Source organism: Aotus nancymaae, unplaced genomic scaffold (assembly GCF_030222135.1).
Source record: "Aotus nancymaae isolate 86718 unplaced genomic scaffold, 86718_ANA_hifiasm-v0.15.2.pri h1tg000048l, whole genome shotgun sequence".
NCBI lineage: Eukaryota > Metazoa > Chordata > Mammalia > Primates > Aotidae > Aotus > Aotus nancymaae.
Genome location: NW_026988462.1, coordinates 11,271,353 through 11,293,589, shown reverse-complemented (window position 1 = coordinate 11,293,589; position 22,237 = coordinate 11,271,353). Strand labels below are relative to the sequence as shown.

The window sequence follows — 22,237 nt, the reverse complement described above, 5'->3', positions numbered from 1 at the left end:
TCTCTTTACTAAATATTAAGCCTCATCTGCTATTGCCCAATCCCGTGTAGTGTAATCAACCCACACCTACACAACAAGGTAAGAGGCCAATTCCAGATTGGAGACATCTGATCGACTCATCCTCTGAAAAGTGATTATTTTGATGATAGACGCTTTTGTATTCTGATTAATCTTGTGTCTTAAACTTTGCACCTTAATGGTCTCATCTTATCCAAGCTCCTGATTCTTCTATTCTGATCCTAGTTTAAATATATTTTACCAATGAACTTTGGCAAAATACAAATATGAGTTGCAAATTACACTCAGGATATACACAAATCTCTCAGTAGTTACGGCTAATTTAATAATTTAACAGTGTTATCTATTCTCCTTCATATTTCATTCTAAAAGAATGAAGCATCTAATGATTATATGTGATACTCAAATGATGGGTGTAACATATAGAACTGATGTACAGAAATGTATATATAACTAAGTGTATATGAGCATCTCCAAATTATTTAAAATCCTTGGATTTAATTTATTCACTTATATAATAATAAAAACTGGTGGGCAGATCGTGAGGTCAGGATATCGAGACCATCTTGGACAACATGGTGAAACCCTGTCTCTACTAAAATACCAAAAATTAGCCAGGGCCAGTGGTGCACACCTGTAGTCCCAGCTACTTGGGAGTCTGAGGCAGGGGAATCACTTGAACCCGGGAGGCGGAGTTTGCAGTGAGCTGAGTTTGTACCACTGCACTCCAGCCTGGCGACAGAGTGAGACTCCATCTAAAATATATATATATATTTATCAAATAGCATGATTGTACTCTGATTAAAAAGTCACAGAATTTATTTGTACACTGCAATACTTCAAATAAAATTTTAAAAATCACTATCAGTTTCAATGGGGAAATTATATATTGTAGAATAATACCATGCTGTCAATAAAACTTTTAAATTTTTGATATCCAACCTAGTTTCATTTCATTGGATCTCTCATCAACTACTGGAACACTAAAAAAGGAAATATATAAGATATTTTTGAACATATGGCATGAAAATTTAAGAAACAGCAGCAGCCACTAATACTTAGATTCAATAAGGTATTCCATAAAGTATATTTCTACAATAATATAAAATTGTCCTGTCTTTTTATAATATGGTGAATGTCTGGTTTAGTTTTTGCAAATTGCCTTGGCCTATAGGAAACATATTTATTGCTGAATACCAGAAAAGTACAGAATTAAAATAAATATTGGACTCCATATCCCTCTGTTTTTTTTTCCAAAAGAAATAAGAATAGTGTTTTACTAACTACCACATTGTTATAAAACACTTTAAATGTACAACAAGATAGTCTTTAAATCTGAGGTGGTCTTAAGAATAACAAATGAACAGAATTCCAAATTTTTTGAAGTAGGTGAACTGCCATAGTTATAGGTATACATTTAGGAAAGTTGTATAGTTCTTCCAAGACCAGCAATTTAACTTTATTTTGTACAGTTTTTAATTAAAAATATAAACAATATTGCTTTGAAGGCACTGGCAGACTTACGGTTTTTGGAAATGAGATTGGATAAAAATCACTGCTAAGAGGCAATATATTTAACTTTTTGGTGGTCCTCCAATATTCAAGAAAAAGGATAATTCACTATTACATTTTCTTACCATCCAAATGCCTCAAGCTATATGTTTTAAACTTTTTTAAACATTGATTATATTGCCCAACTTTGTTATTGAAAGAATATTAACAAGGCGATATTTTGGCAAATTAAATCCTAAACATGGCATTTCAACAGAATTTAAAAGGTGACTATCCCTAGAGTTCCATGTTAAAATGGAGTTTTCAAAATTTTACGAGAATAATGCTTAAAATATTGTACATAGTTTACCTAATTAAAATAATTAGCCTCAAAATGACAAATTGATAAGCTAAATGAAGCTTACACTATGTAACATTTGCTTAGACACTTACTTGTCAGTTATGCATCATAAAAATTCCAAGAAAATTACAAATAAAAATAAAAAATTACAACAAAAATTATCAAGAAAATTCTAATAAAAATTATTTTTAAAATTATAATGAAAATTATCAAGAAAATTACAAAATTTTTATCATAACATGATTTCTTTCACTCACCAGCTTTTTATTTTATGATAGATAAATACCAACATGTTCTCATTTTTACAATAAACTACACAGGATGGATGCAGTGGGTTAGACTACCATTCGCATTGTTAAATTCAATTTTTTCTTTATATAATGTGGTAAAACTTCATTTCTTCTGGATTCCAAAAGAATCTACAAAGCCCATGCAATTTTACCATTTTAATATACTATGGAATATCATACAAAGTAAGGCATTTCAGTGTCATGTATAACCAAGTTACTGTCAATCCAAAAATTTTGCACATCAATACAAAGATATCTGAGAACTTAGGAACAATATTCATCTCAGTACTGTATAAAAATAACCACAATGCATTTGTATTTGTGTAATATTTACTCCACTGTCTCATTTCCAGAAACAGTGACAAGCCGTAAAGGTATTTCAGTGTTGGTAAGGATATCTTGATTGCTGGTGGTGGGAGTATTAACAGTTCCTATCCCTTGAACAGAACCTTGTTGAATATTTGCAAGGATAAACGTTGTTCCTCCTGCAGTAATCAAAGTATCATCTCACACAGCTTCCACTGATGCTAGCACTGTACTGCTAGAGTGGATGCCTTTTTTATTCTGGTGTGTTTTATTATGTTTGGCAAGATGGTCACTAAGGCAGGGGAATCACTGGAAAAACAAATTTCTTTTCACCTGTGTATGTTCTTCTGTGTCTCTAATTCATCACTTTGAGTAAATCTTTTACCACAGTATATCCAGTTACAAACTAAAGGTTGTTCTCCATAATGCCAATGCAGATGAGCTCTCAGATGTGAGGTCTTCCTATAGACTTTACCACATCCTAGTATATGACGAATGTGTTGCTTCTTTTTCCCAAGATTGGTACCTCTCCCACCACCTTCTTTACAGTTGGGACAGATGCAAGCTACCCTCAGAAGTCCGTTTCTTACTCCATGTTGTTGGTCCCCTTCTTCATCTACCACCTGTACTCTTAAGTGTGTTTGGTCATTGATATTCAAGGTAGAATCACCACTGAGCTGCCAGTCATTAGGCTCAGGTTCTTCTTCCTAGATCCTAATATCTACAGGACTGTCAGCATTCTCTCCTGGGTATACCTGTATACCCGTAGAATCTATAGAGTTTACTCTAACTGTCTGCAGATTTGACAACTGACCAGTACTTTCACTAACTGGAGTTGAAGCGAAGGTTCCACCTGCTGCAAATTGAGTGAGTGTTTGAACTGGGGTCAAAGTTATTTGTTGGGCAGCAGTATTCTGTATTTGCAAATTCTGCAAGTTCTGGACCCCTTATACTTGACACGTTTGCTAAGTTATCTGTCTAGAAGGGGTCACTGTCTTGCCTGAATTAAAAAGGCTTTAGGTTTCAGCTGTAACTGAAGATTTTGCAAAGCCTTTTGCGATATGTTTTGACCACTGACTTTCACACTATGGAATGTCTGTAGTGTCTTGCCCATTTTGGGCTCGATTGTGTAGTCTTGCACAATTTGGGCTTGACTGGTTGGTGGCTGAGACTCTTGAAGTTGTAGATATGGTATGACAGGCTGTGCTATAGAAATCTGAATATTCTGTGCCTGTGTCTCTTCAGAAACACGTGACTGGATATGTTTTCCTGAAGAATGAACTTGCCCACTAGAAGTAGTCAAGCTATTTGTGTTTTGTTGTAATATAACTGTACTATCATAACAGTCAACTGTGATGAAGATGTTGGCACAAATAAATGGTTATCAGTATTCGTTTCATTAGTATGAGGAAAAACTCTCTCACCAGTCCTTTCTGAATTATCTGAACTATCCCTAGCTTGTCCTGTCTTTATCAAATGTCCATTGGCATTAATACCTGCAGTCATTGTCTGAGAGCTGCCCGAGAGTCCTAAAGAATCTAGATGGACACTATTGATTAGTACAAACATAATATTTCCCGGAACACCAAGAGGCACATTAGCAACTACTTGGGTTTGACCAGGAAAGATGAACCACCAATTGCAACTCCCTGAACCTGGGCTTTACCAGTCTGAGGTATGAGATTCTGGATGTTAGCTGGAGGTGTTCCAGAGGCAAGGAAGGTGTGATTAGAGCCAGGAATGATCTGAATTTGACTACTCTTTTGATTTATACTCCATTATCTGAAGAGCCTGTGAAACCAATGCGAACCTGCTAACCATCTGTTGACTGAATCTGCCACGGATTCTCACTCTCCTCCTCCTCCTCCCGCTGCCGCCCGTGCCTTGTGTCCCAGCTCTAGCAGACGCCCAGGTTCCCCGGTCTGGGGGCAGGTGGGCGTGGGCTACCCACTCCCGGGAGGGCACCTCTGTTATGTTTTCAATTAATTTAAGAAACCAATATGAGAGAGAGAAAGAAAAATTATGTAAATGATTGATCATGAAATAATAGTAAACATTTTGGGATATTTATAAAATTGAATATTGTATCATTTTTAAACTAAGACAAATGATAGCTTTAATTTTCTCAAAAATTAAAATTACTAATGTGAGTTTTGTAGGAAGAATGTATATATATTTAGTTGTAATATATATGACATATTTTAAATTATCGTCAAAATGAATTAGTCAATGTATAATGGCCTATAAGAGGTAAATAAGTAATAAACAATTTCTTAAAAAGTAATCCATTATTCATTACACTATGAAGGTAATTTTTTAGAGTGAAATAAGATAGGAGCTATACATTAAATTTGTAATTTTTTTATACAGGAACTATAAATTAAATTTGTTGATAAATCTGAGAAGGTGTTTTCTGAAATATGTTTCATTTTCATTGAGAAATTATATATATATAATTTAACTATAGCATCTTCTTTGAGGAAATTGGTTTTTTTAGTTGTTTTAAGTTGGAGAGCAGTAAAGATTATCACATCTTAATAAATATAACTTTTTTTCACATTTGGCTCACAAACATTTCTATTAAGCTAAAATTGAGTATGAGTTGGTTGTTAAATGGTTAATATAAAAATGGATAAAAAGATATAACTTGCCTCTCAGCTAACTGACATTCAGGCTTTTATATGTGAATTTTCTTATCAGGGTTAGGCAAGGCTCTCAACATTGCCTGGTGCTCAGAAATTCTTGCAAGCCATTGTGGGTTTGAGATATTACTATGGAATTCTAGGAATGAACAAAAATATTAAAAATACTATCAAAGAAGAGTGGTCACTCTGCATTTCTTTTTGAAACAGATTTGTAGTTCTGAATAATAAGCAGAGAGGAGTGAAGGATAAGAATTATTTGCAACTTTATACCTTGGAATAGCGTAAGTGAACTACTCATACAAAGCTCAGTTTTTCTTTTCATACATTACTACCCTATCACAAAAATAGGATAACCATCAGTCCAAGAGTTAGATGAGGTGTGAACTTACCTTTTTAATTGTTTTCATAGATAGCACATGAGAGGCAATATCTCATGACATGGATTTTCATTGACAGATATGTTCAAAGCGCTATCTACTACCACCTAGTAGTTGCTGGAAAATGCTGGCAAACTTATTCTATATGGCTGTCATTTTCCAACTTATAAAATTTGAATACTCATATGTTAGGCTAAAGGCTAAGTTGCTGTACCAAAAAAAAAAAGGCAGAGAGTAAATCAAAATTTATTTCTCTTGCATTTATCATTCTATCTGATATTAATCAAATTATTAATCAGAACCATGTGTATCTTGAAAATGTCAGTAATTTGTTTCCATAAATAATAAAAAGTAGAGGACAGGGAGGAATGGAGGAAAAGAGAAAGATGATAAAGTAGTTAAAAGAAATATTTATCTGCATGTTTCAAGGTAGTAAGATAAATGCTGCTTAATATTTTGTTTGGCAAACAATACTGGCTATGATTCAAACATATTTTATGCATTCTTCCAATAAGCTATGCTATTTGCCTATTACTAGAGATTGTTGATGATTAATTGGGCCACATTCTTACAGAACTTCAATTAATGAAAACAACAAGGCAGATTATCATGAACTTAAGCTATCCCAACTTGTTAGTAGACTAAAAACTATGTATCATTTTTAAATAAAAATTTAGTTTTTAATGGAAAATTAGAGGAATAACAAACAAGGAAAGCTATTTATTAAAGCGAGAGTTAATTAACATTAATATATAACTAATTATATTAAACATTTAAACTTGCAGGTTGAACACTTAGAGAGAAATAAGAATTAAGGAAAAGCTTACACACATACAAAGACACAAACACATGGAGATAGTCAATATATTTAATTAAAAACTAACCAAATTTTGGATTTCATATATTAATATAAACATATGAAACTAATATCTGTTCACTGCTTTTATTCAGATAATAGATTAGCATTTTGAAATATTTTAAAGTGATTGAAATGATCATTTATTTTATATATTAATGCCATTATTTTTTAATGGGGTTGAAATGATATTTTCTGAATTGATACTATCCTTAATATGCAATGGAAATATTTTTAAATGATTAGGTGAAAATACATGTTGAAAAGCATGTATTCTATATTTACATAGAACTCCACCAAACCACAAATGAGTTGTCAATGAATAGATGTTTCTGCATTATTACAATATGCTTAGAATTACATTTTACATTTCTTCAAATGTAAAAATTAACTTTACATAAAAGAAAATTCTAAATTTGTCAGAATATACATTTTGTTTGAATGTTTGCAATGTAATTTTTATCTAGTAGATGATTTATCTTTCCATGAATATTTCACAAAACCTACTTTTCAGAGTTTGTGTGGAGAATCAGCTGCTATGTGCACTACTTTATTTTTACTTATTCATTTATTTTTGTGAGACGGGATCTCACTCTTGTTCAGGCTGGAGCATAGTGGTGCAATCATGGCTCACCGCAGCCTCAACCTCCCAGGTTCAAATGCTCCTCCCACCTCAACCTCCTAAGGAGTTGGGACTACAGGGGCACACCACCACACCTGGCTAATTTTTTTTTTTTTTTGTAGACATGAGGTATCGCCATTTGCCCAGGCTGGTCTCTAAATCATGAGCTCAAACGATCCACCCACTGTGGCCCCCAAATGCTAGGATTACAGGCATGAGCCACACTGTGCCTTGCCTATGTGCACTATTTTAAATTTAAAAATTGACATTAAAAGGATATTTTGTATTAACAGTAAACAAGATAAAATGCAAATCGATTTTGTTTTACAATATAATAATTGGTTCAAATTAGGAATATTAAAGTAAAAAAAGTGTTTTTGTAGTTTTACTACATCTTTTGTGTTAATGCATCTGTATATTCCACTAGCACAGAGCTGAGCCAAAATACAATATTGTATGTGCTACTACATGAGCATTCATCTCAATTTCTCCTTCCTTACAATGCATAATTCTCAAATTTAATAGCTGAAATGTCACCTGGTGGTACAAACTTGTGAGTTTAGATTATTCAAGTTTATTGTCAGAAAATAGATATTGGTGAGTGATGTGGTTTGCATCTATGTCCTTGCCAAATTTTATGTTGAAATGTAATCTGCAGTGTTGGAGGTGGGGTTTGGTGGGAAGTGTTTGAATTATGTAGGTGTATCCCTCATGAATGGCTAACCTCTATTCCCTTGGTGATGAGTGAGTTCACCTGAGATCTAGTTGTTTAAAAGTGTATGGCACCTCTCCTGCGACTCCCTCTTGCTCCTGCTTTCACCAAGTGATGTGCAAGCTCCCTCTGCCTTCTTCCATGAGTAAAACCTTCCTGAGGCCTCCCCAGAAGCCTAGCAGATGTCAGTGTCATGCTTCCTGTACCTGCAGCACTGTGAGCCAGTTAAAACTCTTTGTTTACAAATTATCCAGCTTCAGATATTTCTTTATAACAATGCAAGGACAGCCTAATGCAGTGAGTCAGAAAGAAATAACAACACCAAAGAGATATGATCTTAAGGATGAAAAGAACCAAACCAACATAGACATACAAACACATACATGTGTTGTGATGCATAGTAAATTCATTGTATTTAAGAGAGTGCACAAAGTATAATGACAAAAATAAGGTTTTCCCATTGTACCAGGAAAAAAAGTAACTTGGAGTAGTGCTAAAAGAAAGTTGAGCTAACAATTGTTTGAATACCTTTTGAAAAATGGAACCTTCTAACAATGTAATATAAATGTAAAAAATATCTCCACAGACAAATGCATATATGCAATAAACTTTGCAAATGATTTTTGGGAGACCACAATTCCCATTAAATTTATCTATAAGCCCTCCAAGTGTCCATATGCCAGTTAAGCACAAGTAGTCATCATGAATTGTTTTCAATAAACAGTTTTGCATTTAAACTAGTTAAATTTATAATTTACAGAACAAAGTAGAATAGATAAAAGTATAAAATAATATTCTATTGTATTAGTCCATTTTCATGCTCCTGATAAAGACATACCTGAGACTGAGCAATTTACAAGTGAAAGAGATTTAACTGGACTTACAGTTCCACATGGCTGGGGAAGCCTCACGATCATGACAGAAGGCAAGGAGGAGCAAGTCACATCTTACAAAGGATGGTAGCAGGCAAAGACAGAGATTGGGCAGGAAAACTTCTGTTTTTATAACCAATCTTGCGAGTCTTATTCACTATGATTTGAACAGCATAGGAAAGACCTGCCCTCATAATTCAGTCACCTTCTGCTGGGTTCCTCCCACAATATGTGGAAATTGTGGGAGTTATAATTCAAGATGATATTTGAGTGGAGACATGGCCAAACCATACCATTTACATAAGGAATTATCATATCTATGTATTATTTGTCAAATGTCTATAGATACTGTTGTCATTAACAAAAATAATATACAATATTAACTGATAAAAACTTGGTGCATGTATTATTTTTATGTATGTTAAAACTTACTAAACTATTGCAAGAATGACACTAAGAGCTCTCAAATACTATTTACTCAGATTTCCGAATTGTTAACATTTTGTCCCATTTGCTTTATCATTCTCTCAATTCCTCTCCCTCTCTTTTTGAGATAATATGTATGTATCATGTACATATTTGAGTATACAAATATATCCCTTTTTCTCCACCATTTGAGAGTGAATAGAAAACATCATGTTCCTTTATTCCTAAGTACATTAGGATATGACCACACAAAACAATATAATTAAGAAAATTAACGTTGATATAATAATTTCTTCTAATCCAGAGAAAATAATGACATTTCATCTATTATTTGTATTATGATCCAAATTACTATTTTATTTATGTAGGAGCATACAAAGCAAAGTCACACAAAGCATGTAGTTTTCATGTCCCTTTAGTCTTTCATCTGAAACAATTATCTGACCTTTTTTTGTTTAATCTTATTTTGTCTATTGTTGACATTTTCATGGTTGAAAAATACAAATTGATATTGTTTAAAACATTTTTCAAATTGAATTTATTATATTCATGTTAGGGACTTTTGCAATAAATGCCACAAAAGCAATTCTGTATCTTTTTAAGTGCATTGTATCATACAATATTCATTTTACATAATATTTAGTCATAGTAACTTTAACTTCTTGCTTAGGACAGTGTTTCCAATTTTTCTCTTTTGTAAAATTGTTACTCTTCTGTTTGTAATTTATAAGTAATTTATAAAATAATAATTTGAAGCTATATAAAATTTCCATTTCTCTTCAAATTTTCATCCACTAGTTTTAGCAGTCATTGATTAATTTTAACTCCAATTATTTATTTTATTCTTACTATATGTCATTATTCTGTTAAAAAGAGTTTTCCATTATTCCTCATTTATTTATTCATTTACTTAATTCATCATTTTGGATTATGGGCTAGTAGCTATTGGTTGGTAACAATCTATCAATACCTTTCTTAAGATTGATGCTCAAATTGTTCCAAAATTTCCTAGTAGACGTTTCCTCTCAAGTCCTCTTTGCTCATTTGATATGCTACCATCATTCTTTGAACATGTCCATATTTCCTGGAACAAAAATATATGCCCTGTCCAATGCCAAAATAAAATTCTTCTCCAATAGAGATGGCAAATAATTGGAATATACATTGCTTCATCAGTGCATTCTTAGAACTATAACTTCTAACATGTGGATATTAGTTGCTTTTTTAATACTTATGAAAAAGAGTTCCATTGTATATATCTTCCAATTTAATTATTATATTTGATTTTACGTAAGTCAGTTAAAATTTTTCAGAAAAATCTCTACAAAATAAAACGTATAACAGAAAGAAGTTTGTATATCAAATGTATAGCTAAACATTTCATATATAAGCTTGTGTTTCTTAAGTGATCAATGAATACTGCAATTTTTACATGACATTTTGATGATGCTTTGGTTGCAAGAATCTTGATGACTGTCGAGGTTAGCACATTTAGGAAGAAAGAATGATGCTCAAGTCATGCTATATATAAAGCTTATTTTCCACAGCGTTCTAGTCTGTCATATATCAAACAACAAACAAGTATTTATTTAGTATTTAAGAATCATTTCATGTATTTTGTTATGTCAGGGACTAGGAACATAATGTGAAATTGACCAGGGAGAATAAAATTTAAGAGCATCCAGTTGTATTTTGAGAGAGATTAGAAGAAAGTTGTTGTCTCATGAAAGCATAAGAGTTAAAATATACTAACACAAAGCCCAGCATAAGCTCTATTTTAAATGCCTACAACTTTCAGAGCACATGTCATTCCATCCATTCTGAAGCAAGTGATTAAACCCTAGGTATATTTCTCAGAAACAGCTGTAAAATAGGGAAGAAGTCTGAGAAAAGTACAAAGATCATTTACATTTTGATGCCTAAAGAGAGGCACTTTGTCAGTCTGCAAAATTAGAGGTGAAATATAGGAATGAGGCCAAAATCTCTATCACTGTAGACTCATTCCTAGTACACAATGTGTCATATCAGATTGAAGTAACAGCATTAAATAGTCTCAGCTAATAAAAATTTGTTTATTTTACTTAGATGTTTTAGGATACTTTGGTAAATATCTCTGCTATGATGGCTATGTATATTTAGCAAACATTATACCAACTAATACATCTAATATTGAGATAAGCAGATATTAACACACCTATGAATTTACTGACTTCTTAATTTTGTTCCAATTCCTTTATTTTGTTCCTTCCCACAGTTTGGTGACTATTTGTGTCTCTTTTAAATGTAATTTACTGCTGAGATACCATGTTTACCAAAAACATTCTCAAAACCTTTATATAATTTTGCAAATTCATCATAACTATCATACTTAAAAATAATTAAGCAAAAAGTAGGTAGTCAATTTAATGTCAGATATATACATATAAATTTCTCAAAAAAATTATAGAAAAACATTATTAAAAAAACTCTGATGAGTTAAATATGCTCAAACAAGTATTTTGTGATATGAAAAAAATGCAGGTCAACCATTCAAACATGAAGAAAAGAAATAGAAATAGAAGTAGAGAAAGAAAATTTAAAAAATTTTTTAAAAAGATTAATTTTGAAAAAATATTTGGTATAAGAATTAAATAATCAATTACAAGGTAACCTAGGAGAGTACATAGCATTAAAAAAAAAACTCTAAATTTTAGGGACAATGAAGAAAAGCAGGGAAGAAACTATGCAAATAACATAGAAATATATGTAATATAACTTCCTGAAAAAACGTAAAATACATGACATAAATATTAGTTAACACCCTAATCCAAGAATATGTCACATTGATTAAAAAGTGAAGAAGAAAATTAAGACAAGAATGCAGATAAAGAAGAAGAAGGGGAAAGAGGAGGAGCTAATGAAAGAGGAGGAGGAGCAACAAGACCTGAGTTAACAAATTAATTGGGTCCCCTGGCTACCTGAGGAAATTGTCTCACAACAAGTCAAACTACTAGAAACACAAAGCAACCAAAACAAAGAACTGCTAAGCCACTAAAAAGAAAACAAAAACAAAAATCCTCAGGTCTCCCAAGAAAAAAATCAAGTAACATAAAAAGAAAAGATATTTGAACACCACAGTTCTGAAAAGCATACAAATGAAAAGAGCCATGTAATTGCATTTTCAACAATTTCAAAGAAAAAAACTCTGAACCAATAAAAATCTAAAATAAAGGAAGGGATGGGGTGAAAGAATCATATGTAAATATTTTATGGTCAGAAATAAACAGAAATGATAACACTAAAAATGGGAGATGAGTGAAGAGGAAAAGAGGAAAGGGCAATAAGTTGATTATCACTTTTGTATAGACAGTATGTAGATTCCAGCAAAACCTGAAAGAACAGATACAAAATCCTAAGTGAAATATAGAAAAATGAGAACATTACAAAATGTCCTAAGTTCAAAGTTAACTACATGAAAAAAAATACAAAACTTTTAAAAATAGCAAATAAAATAAGAAGACAAGAAATCAATTCCATAGAAAAAGAAACAGAGGTAATATTATATAAAATACAAAAAAGTAATAGGACAGAGTTGAGAGTTGAGACATTAGAAGTCATATTTTAGTTCATCTCTTAAAAAATGAATTTATATTTGGTTTACAAAGTATGACTCAAATATACAATGTACAAGAGGCACACTTGAAACAAAATAATTTAAAGAGGCTTAAAAACTAAAGACAGACAACAATAAACTGTCTAACATTATGAAAAGAAAACACTTTCTTTCTCCTGGGGGAGATGGAGAGAGGGATCTAGGGAACCAAGGTGACCAGAAATGCCACATGAAAACAAGTTAAGAAACAGCAACTACGCATGTTTAAAACTCACTGGAGCTAATTGACCCTGATCTACATGTGTGCAGGAAACTGAAAGCACCTAAGAACTAAGAATAAAGAATAGTTTAGTAATCTGAACCAGTACCTACCTCAGGTGTGGCAGGCTGAAAATTGAATTTAATCAAATTAAATGGCTGCTGAAACAAAAATGTCAACAGTGTTTTAGAAAGTTCCTACAGATACACAAAATAATACTTAGTTTCTAGATAAAAGTCAAAATTGCTCAAAGTGTTAAAAAAAAAAGCAGAAAATGTTACTTATGATCAAGGGAATAAATCAGTAGAGGACAACCACAAAATTACCCATTATACCCATTACATGGAACTATTAGGAATTTTAAAGCAGCTACTATTTCTATACTCAACGAGGTGAAGAAATACACTTTCACACTATATAAAGAGAAAGAATGAGCAAACAGAGACATTTATAAAATGAAACAAAACCAAAAGCAAAACAGTTAAAAAGTGAAATTCTACACTAAAAAATAAAACACTTGAAATTAAAAAAAAAGAAAGAAAACATAGAGCTGGGTGTGGTGGCTCACGCCTGTAATCCCAGCACTTTGGGAGGCTGAGGCAGGTGGATCACCTGAGGTTAGGAGTTTGAGATCAGCCTGGCCAACCCAGTGAAACCCTGTCTTTATTAAAAAAAAAAAAAAAAAAAAAAAAATTAGCTTGGCATAGTGGCATGTGCCTGTAGTCCCAGCTACTCATGAGGCTGAGGCAGGAGAATCACTTGAACCCAGGAGGTGGAGGTTGCCATGAATGAATTTTGCACCACCACGCTCCAGCCTGGCAAAAGAGTGACACCCAGTCTCACAAAAAAAAAAAAAAAAAAAAAAAAAAAAAAAAAAAAAAAATCACTGGACATACTTAGTATTAGAATGGATATGACTGAAGAAAGTTAAATGAATTTCCAGATAAGTCAACAGAAAACATCCAATATAAAGAAAATGGAGAAACATGATTGAAAAAAAGTAATTAACAGAACCTCAAAGATGAATGAAATACTTTTAAAATATGTAACATACATGGAATTGGACTTTTAGAGGGGAAGAAAGAGAATGGGGCAGAAAAATAAAACACACACTTAAGAAATAATAGCTGAAAATTTTCCGTATGTAGTGAGAGACTTAAATTTATGGATTCAAGAATCTTAGGGAATCTGAAACAGGGTAAATTCAAACATATACATGGTCAGGTGTATTATAGCCCACAGGCTCCAAACCAAAACTTAAGAGATAATCTTGAAAGAAACAAGATAAAAATAAATAATGTGGTTTCTCTGGACTCTTCTCATGCCTTCCTCAAGCTAGAAATATAAAATTTTTTCTCAGTATTTAATGTCCAAAATAAATGAAATTTAATAAGAATTACTTCACAAATGCTATGAAGCTACCATATATATCCACTTTTACTCAGGAAAGGATTCAGAAGATCAAAATTGAATGGAATAATATTATTATATGCTATATATGTAGATTAAGGGGCAAATTCTAGTTTTTCCCGTTCTTTAAAACTCAAAGTATTGAAGAAGGGAGAGATGAGGTTATTTTCTATATTCAATATAATTCCTGGCATAGATTCATAAATTATGAAAGATGGGACTTCAGGAAGTAGTTATTGAAATGCATATGAGGGTAGAAATATGTCTTTGGGATTTGGAAAGATTGAAACATTGAGAATACAGCTCTAAGTAACTCAAAAGAAGAATTTTAAGTTTTTGCACTATTGTCATTTTCTGTGAGATAAAAGAGGGGTGATTGGAGGTCATGAAAAAAGAATATAAAAATAGTCATGTCGGGAGACAGACTTTTATTGTTATTACATTCACTAATATTATTATAATTATTTTAATAATATTTCCCTCTCATCATTCTCACCTAGAGACAGGCACTTTAAAGTAGGGTAAAGTTGGGTTAATCCTTGAACAAAAATTTTTTACATGTTTTTAACATAATTGCTGTTTTACTATTACTTGCTATTTCACACCAAGTATGGCATCATTGTTCTACATTTGTTCTAAGTAGTAGTAGAACTTTTTTTGGTAAACCTCCAATATAATGCTCAGACATAAGTTTAATGTATTCAATTTTAATAATTACAATAATTTAGTAACTTTAATATTTATAAAAATAATTTAATATTATAAAATATTTAGATCCATATTTGAAATTTTTAATTTTGGACTTTTTGTTTAAACATAAAATAGACATCTCTCATTTCAGCTTACTAAAATAAAAAATTTATTAAATGAGAAGTGCTGATATCTCAGTTTTATTATCAGTTGTCTTTGATTTGAATAATTTAATCGATTTTCAATTATTTAGATATAACATGAAACTTCAACTTTATTTTTCTTCTAAATTTATTGGGGCAATTTAATTGCCCCAATAAAATATTAAGTGAAATATAGTAACATTAAAACTGATTTTTATGGTGACCAGGAACAAACGTTCCTTTTTTTGGGGTGATGGGGGGCAGTCTTGCTGTTGTCACCAGGGCTGCAGTGCAATGGCATGATCTCGGCTCACTGCAACCTCCACCTCCCAGTTCCAGCAGTTTTCCTGCCTCAGCCTCCCAAGTAGCTGAGATTATAGGCACCCACCACCACGCCTGACTAATTTTTGTATTTTTAGTATAAAAGGAGTTTCACCATGTTGGCTAGGCTGGTCTGGAACTCCTGACCTCAGGTAATCCACCTGCTTCAGCCTCCCAAAGTGTTGTGATTATAGGCGTGAGCCACTGTGACCAACCAAACATTCTTATTTTCGAAAAAAAAGTATGCAAACACACACACACATAATTTATTATATATATTTAAATATTATATATATAATTATATTCTAATCTTTTACAAAATAATTCATGTTCTACTTAAACCAATTCTTGGTTTTTTGTTTGTTTGTTTGTAAGGTGATTTGGCATGGCCCAGTTCACAGAGTTTCTTGGACCTAGGCATCATTGCAATATCAGATGTGATTTAATAACCTCAAAACAACCTTGTGAACATAGAAAGATATGCCTCGAAGTTTCACATTTTTAAATACTGATGTTTTATTTTACATTTGGGGTAATCAGTTATTCAAATGGAATGTAGTTTAAGCTCATATAATTTTTAAATGCTTCTGAATCTAAAGTAGTTACAAAGATTTCCCAGGAAACAATTTCAAATTTTCAGAATGAAACTTCCCAATTCACTGCTGAACATTACCTTTGGTTCAATTACAAGAAGAACATATATAAAACTATCATCAAGCCTAAGAAAGAAAGAGAAGATTCAGATTATTCCAATGTTATATTCTTTTCTGTTCTATCATGTTATTCTGAAGTTGTAGGTGGCCAATGTAATGTACAGACTTTCCAATGGCCTTCCTTAAAGGTTAGAGGTGGCACAAAAAGCATCCAGTAACTTAAGAGCTTGCCTTTTGTTACTTTAGAAGGCCACTGCTACAACTCAGAGAGGTCCTTAGAGAATGAGAACTTTCTCTGACAGCCTTTTGCACAGTATCAAATTCATTTTGAGGAAAAATTACCACTCTACAGTTGATCAGGGGTCACAGAAACAGAGATCACAGAGCATCATGATCATTCCCCACAAGTGAAGGTCCAGCTTGAGTGCAAATGGCAATGGTAACGACAAAGAGCTCACCACTAAAATTCCATCAAGAAGTTATTACAGTGTTTGGCTTTATGGATTCTGTCAAAGAGTAATGACTTCAGCTGCTGCAGACTACTAGCTGTAACCCCTGCCAAGTTCTGTATAGAGGCCAATAGAACAGCCTGTTGAAATTTCAATAGAGGCTGACTCAGGGGAAAAAGAATAATAGTACTAAGTAATGTTCATCTAAGCTGCATCATGACTTTCAGAGAATCCAATATAGTCTATGTTTATTTCCCAGTATAAAGCCAATCTGAGAAGTACCCAGCTGTACAGTTCTCCCAGGCATATGGCTTGATATAGCTTCACAATCTTCTAAAACCTGCCTAGTAAGTAAATACTTAAATTTAAAAAGAAATGGTTTTAACTGGGGTAGGTTGGGTGGATTCCTCCCCTATTTAATTAGCAGTTATTCTTTCAGAGAAAATAGAAAGTAGTCACTGAGGCTCTTTGTCTGTATTTTGGGAAAAAAGTTCCTTGTTAATTTGAAATAGAAGAGCATTGTGAATTCTATCAGAATTGAACATAAAGGGATTAATATTTAAGCATTCCTTAAACAAATCAATAAAGTAACAGCTGAGTATAAATTTACAAGGAAGAAGTAAGCCATCAGTCATATAAGTTGTTTATCATTTCAAACACAAGATGTTGACTTTAAAATAGGCATTTATCCAAATATCCATTTTGAAATATTGTCCTTGAAATATTTTTTTAGGTTATTAGAGAAGACACAGTTTAAATTTGGTTAAGATTATCAGAGAATATATGACTGTATAGCTCAATGAATTAAATAAAATGTATTCTCTGAAACTTAGTATGTCTTTGCCCTTGATTTTATCTTCCATTTGCAAACCTTTACGAACTGAACACAATTAAATCTCATGCTGTACTATAGAAAAGTAATACAATTCTATTCCATTTTGTCAAGAAGCCTAAATAGTCTTATTTTACAGGCATGTATTATATTAGTCAATATAATCAAAAGTAGGAAAATAAATTATATACATTTTCTTTAAAAAGTCCTGATAATAGCTCATCATCTTCTCAAGAAAGTTTTGAGGCCCATTAAAAAAAAAAAAGTATAAAAATACAACTACTCTTTACTACTGCTATGGAGCTCTTTAAATGAAAGTAGCAAATATAAATTTAATTAACACTGTATGATTTAAAGCACTCTATAAGGAAATCTGTTCACCAAAGCTAAACTTCATTCTTTAGATTTGAAACAACAGACAAAGATATTAACATGTTTCTGGGAGATAATGAAATAGACTGTTTTGTTATTGTCAGAAATATATCAATTCATGTGTCTTTTGAAATTATTAAAGAAAATAGAAAATGAAAATCCTCATCTATATTTCAGTTATATTTTATTGATATTTATAATTAATTAAGCCTTATGCTATAAAAATTCAGGATGTATCTTTATTACATTCTATCAAACTGAAATGGAGTAGGTATTATAGAAGGTTAGGAAAGATATTGTGCACTGACTTTCAATCCACTTTAAAAGCATAACGTACCGGTAATAACAAATACTGAGTACTTGACATGGGAATTAAAAATACAAAGCAAGAACAGTCAATTACATCAATCTGACCTTAAATACAATGAAACTTGAATGTGCCAACACACATTTAAGGAAAGTATTCCTTAAATGTGCCAACACCTGTTTTTTGCATTGGTAGAATTAAATGCCGACTTGGTAACATTATAAAAGGCAATCCAATAACTTTAAAATGACAACAGTAATAAAATGATTCTGATATCATTCTAGCTAGAAATATTTCCCCAAATGGCTAAAAATAGTTGATAATTCAATTCATCTATAGTTCCAAGTTGCAGTAGTGTCAGTTCATCCTAATTTAGTAACTTGAACATAATTTTGATTTAGGGATTAGTTGTTTTCATTTTTAGCCACATCATTGTTTTCTCTAACCAAAATATCTTTCAGCATATCTAAAACTGAGCTATTCCAGCTCCAAAATCATTAATGTTTTTACTTTTCCAATAGCACAACGAAAATTGTAAACTCACAGGGACCCTGTCAAAGGTTTTATAAGAAATTCAAGCACATCTTAGAGACTATCAGGAATACATACTACTATTCCCTTGTGTGGTGGTGTTTACTAGATGAAAGTGACATTTTTAAAACCATAGTACACATTTTAATAATGAACCACCTTGTTCATTCTAGCTGTAAATCAGTGCACAATTTAGTGTTATGGAGCAAGGAGACAGGGAATCACTGTCTTGGTTTGATAACATCCTGGCCAACTGTTTGGGATTCATGACCTATGAACTAAAAATTCATCTGCAAGAAACCTTCCTTCAAAATATTAGTTGAGCATTTGTTGATTCTTTATTAATTCATGCCTTTAGTATGAATAATCCTGTAATGATTTGAGCACTGCCTATTTTATTTCATTGTTTTCCAGTGGAAGACCTTGTGAGTGCCACTGAGTCTACTGAATAGTAAACATATCTACTACATATTCATATCTACGAATATTCCTTTTGCTTACTTTTATCACATCTGATAATAATCAGATCAATGATAGTACAAATATCCCTTTATGCATCTTATATACCCACTGCAGAAAGAAAATACTGTCAGTTCTATTAATATACTTCTTTGAAACGTAATTTTTAAGGCGATTAATAGTGAATGCTTTGAGAATAATTCAATGTCTTTGTTTATGTACAATTTAATCCATGAAAAATAATTAATTCAACTGCACCTGGATGAAATAAGAGGCATTAGAATACACAAAATGCACACTCCAGTACACACCAGAGACATCTACTAGTGACATCAGTTTACTAGATGTGTTTTGAGTCAGATTCATCAACATGTGCTGTTTCAATTTTCTGTCCAACTTCAGATAATCGTTTCACTGATTTTTTATAACCCACAAAGTACAAGCTTTCAGATGCGTGCTTTTAAAGGCAAACTTCAATTTATATTTACTCTAAGGAACACACTCATTCAATGTATATTTCATAATAATATGTAGAAAATGATCTGATATTAAATTGTGTATATGTGAATAAATAGCCATATCAAAAATCTGGAAAGATATTCATCTGTTAATATGATTACTGCCAGTTGGATGAAATTGTAGAGATATGTGTAGATGGAGAAGGAAGTTGGAATTTCAACAACACAACTTTTGAATAAAATGAAAGCATTATAAATATTTAAACACCTTTGTTTTACTCATTTTATATATTTTCCAAATTATTTAAAAAGTGAAATATAATAAGGTACTAATTAAGAAGAACTGCAATTGGGCTTTTACTTAAGAAAGAATTGGCCCTGTAACCTTCCTTTTAGTTAGATATATCTTTCAGGTCTCTCTAGATCAGAAGTGAATCTATAACTTTGTGTGACTGTTGATCTATGGTAATCTTTCATATTTGTAATATCAAGCGGAAATAAAAAATAAATTATTCAAGTAGAATTAGGGCTATGTGGCCAAATCTATTCTTCCAACTCACCTGATAGAACCAATAATGGACATTTGAATCAGAGTCAAGATGTAAAATTCCTCATTCTTTAGTATTTATATTGAGACACAGCAATGACTGCTGATAGATAATGACTATTCAAAGTAAATAATGATTATGTAAAGTCAGGATAAGGGACAATATTGGGCAATATATAAAACAAATGAAGATAGCAAAAAATCAAGAGAAACCACATAGACACAGAAAGTTAGGATCACTCAGTTCCTACTTTCCAGTTCTAATCTCTGAGACCTGTACTTTGAAGTTCATGAGATGAATTTTCATATACATCAAATCTCTTTTTGGTAAAAGAGTTGAGTGTGTTTCCATTTATATCAACCAACATACTCAACTAGAATATTATTTAATGTATTTTTCTAATTTTATAAATTAAACGATTTAGATTAATAAATCACTATCATTTCAACTAAATCTCAACATGAAAATTACACAAATTCTGGACACACAATAAAATATTGTAGTTTTTTTCAGATTAATAATTGAGCCCATTGTTTTATGTTTTAAAAGTTATCCCACAGAAAAATGTCTGCAAGTTAAAAGAAACATATTGAATATATAAGTTTATCATGTTCTCTTACATAGCTTCTGCTGCTATAACAAAGTAACCATAGACTGGGTGGCTTATGAACAACAGAAATTTATTTCTTACATTCTGGAGGCTGGAAGTTGGAGATCAGTGTACCAGCATGGTCATGATCTAGTAAGGACCCTCTTCCAAGTTTCCAGATGGTGAATTCTTGTTGTGTCCTCACAAGTCAAAAAAAAAAAAAAAAAAAAAAAAAAAAAAAAAGCTAGAGAGAGAACTCTGGGCCCTGTTTTGTTTTGAGGGCTCCACACTCATGATCAAATTACCTTCCAAATGCCTCACTTCGTAATACCATCACAGCAGGGGTTAGAATTTCAACCAATGAATTTGGGAGAAACCTACTTAGTCCATTGTATATGTATTCTTGACTTTACAAAAACTCAGCCATTTTGTTCATTTATCAGGTGACTAATGATAGTGATAGGAGACAGACAGGGACAAGGCAGACAGGGACAAGTACCCTGTGAAACTTGACCTTCAGGCCGAAGACAGCAGCCTGAAAACCAAGCTGCCAGTTTCAGATACAGACCATGACCAGAGTGAGAACTTTCATCCCTGTCTTACTCACTCTTTCTCAGTTGGTTCCTTCTGAATGGTGCCTTTTAAACAGTCAAATGGTGCCTTATCCAAGCCCACCCGTGGACCAATCAGCACACATTCCCTCATCCAAAGCCCATCAAAACCCTGGACTCAGCCTCATAGAGAGCAACCCACTTTTGGGCCCCCCTCTCTGTTGAGAACTTTCCTTCTGTCACTCAATAAAATTCTACGCTGGCTTACTCTCTGGTGTCAATGTACCTTATTCCTCTTGGTTGCAGAACAAGAATCTGGAACTTGCCAATCTGCAGGAGCAAAGGAGCTGTAATGCTCTCACTCGCTGAGCTGCAGGCGGTGGGAGTAAAAGAACTGTAACACTCTCTCCCACTCACTAAGCTACAGGCGTGTAGAAGCTGCTGGGCACCAGTCCCTCCCAATTGCTGAACTATGGAAATGAAAAAGCCTCAATACTGATGTTCTATGCTTGGCAGACTGTGGATACTTTGTGGAAAACAGATCACATCAAAATGAAGACATTTTATTGAATTTAGCATTTAGATTTTAAAGAAAATCTAAGACTATACCTTGCAATTCCTTTAATTATTGACTCTATCATGAATAATATGCCTTAATTTTTGTTTGCCTTTTAAACTTCTTCTGAATTTCTTCTTAGCAAAGAATTTTAGTGCAAAATGGACACTAAATGCCAATTCTTGTGTGAAACAGCCAAGACAACCAACAACAGAAATAAAATACTTCCATATCCATAATTAATGACACATGAGACCAATAAAATTCCAGGCAAATTATGAAGATGCTGATGCTTTTAAAAGTCTTACTCCTTTAATGTTTCTTTTTCTGTCTCCATATTTTATGTATGTGAAGAAAGAATCTAAAAGAATCTTGTAGAAGGAAAATTTGAATGAATATTCTAGCCAACCTCTCATCTTTCTTTGAGGATATTTGTATTTAAACCTTTTCATCTATATTTGAGTAAAGAACAATGCTACATTGCTAAGTAGGAGGGCATGATTAGTTAGGTGCTATTTCAAGTGAAGAAAGATTTTCTCCA

At 32.4% G+C, this 22,237-nt stretch overlaps 1 pseudogene; it reads right to left on the bottom strand.

Annotated features, from left to right (window-relative positions):
• Window positions 1–2,490: 2,490 nt before the first annotated feature.
• LOC105719973 (transcription factor Sp3-like) lies at window positions 2,491–4,297 on the bottom strand (annotated as a pseudogene).
• Window positions 4,298–22,237: the final 17,940 nt, after the last annotated feature.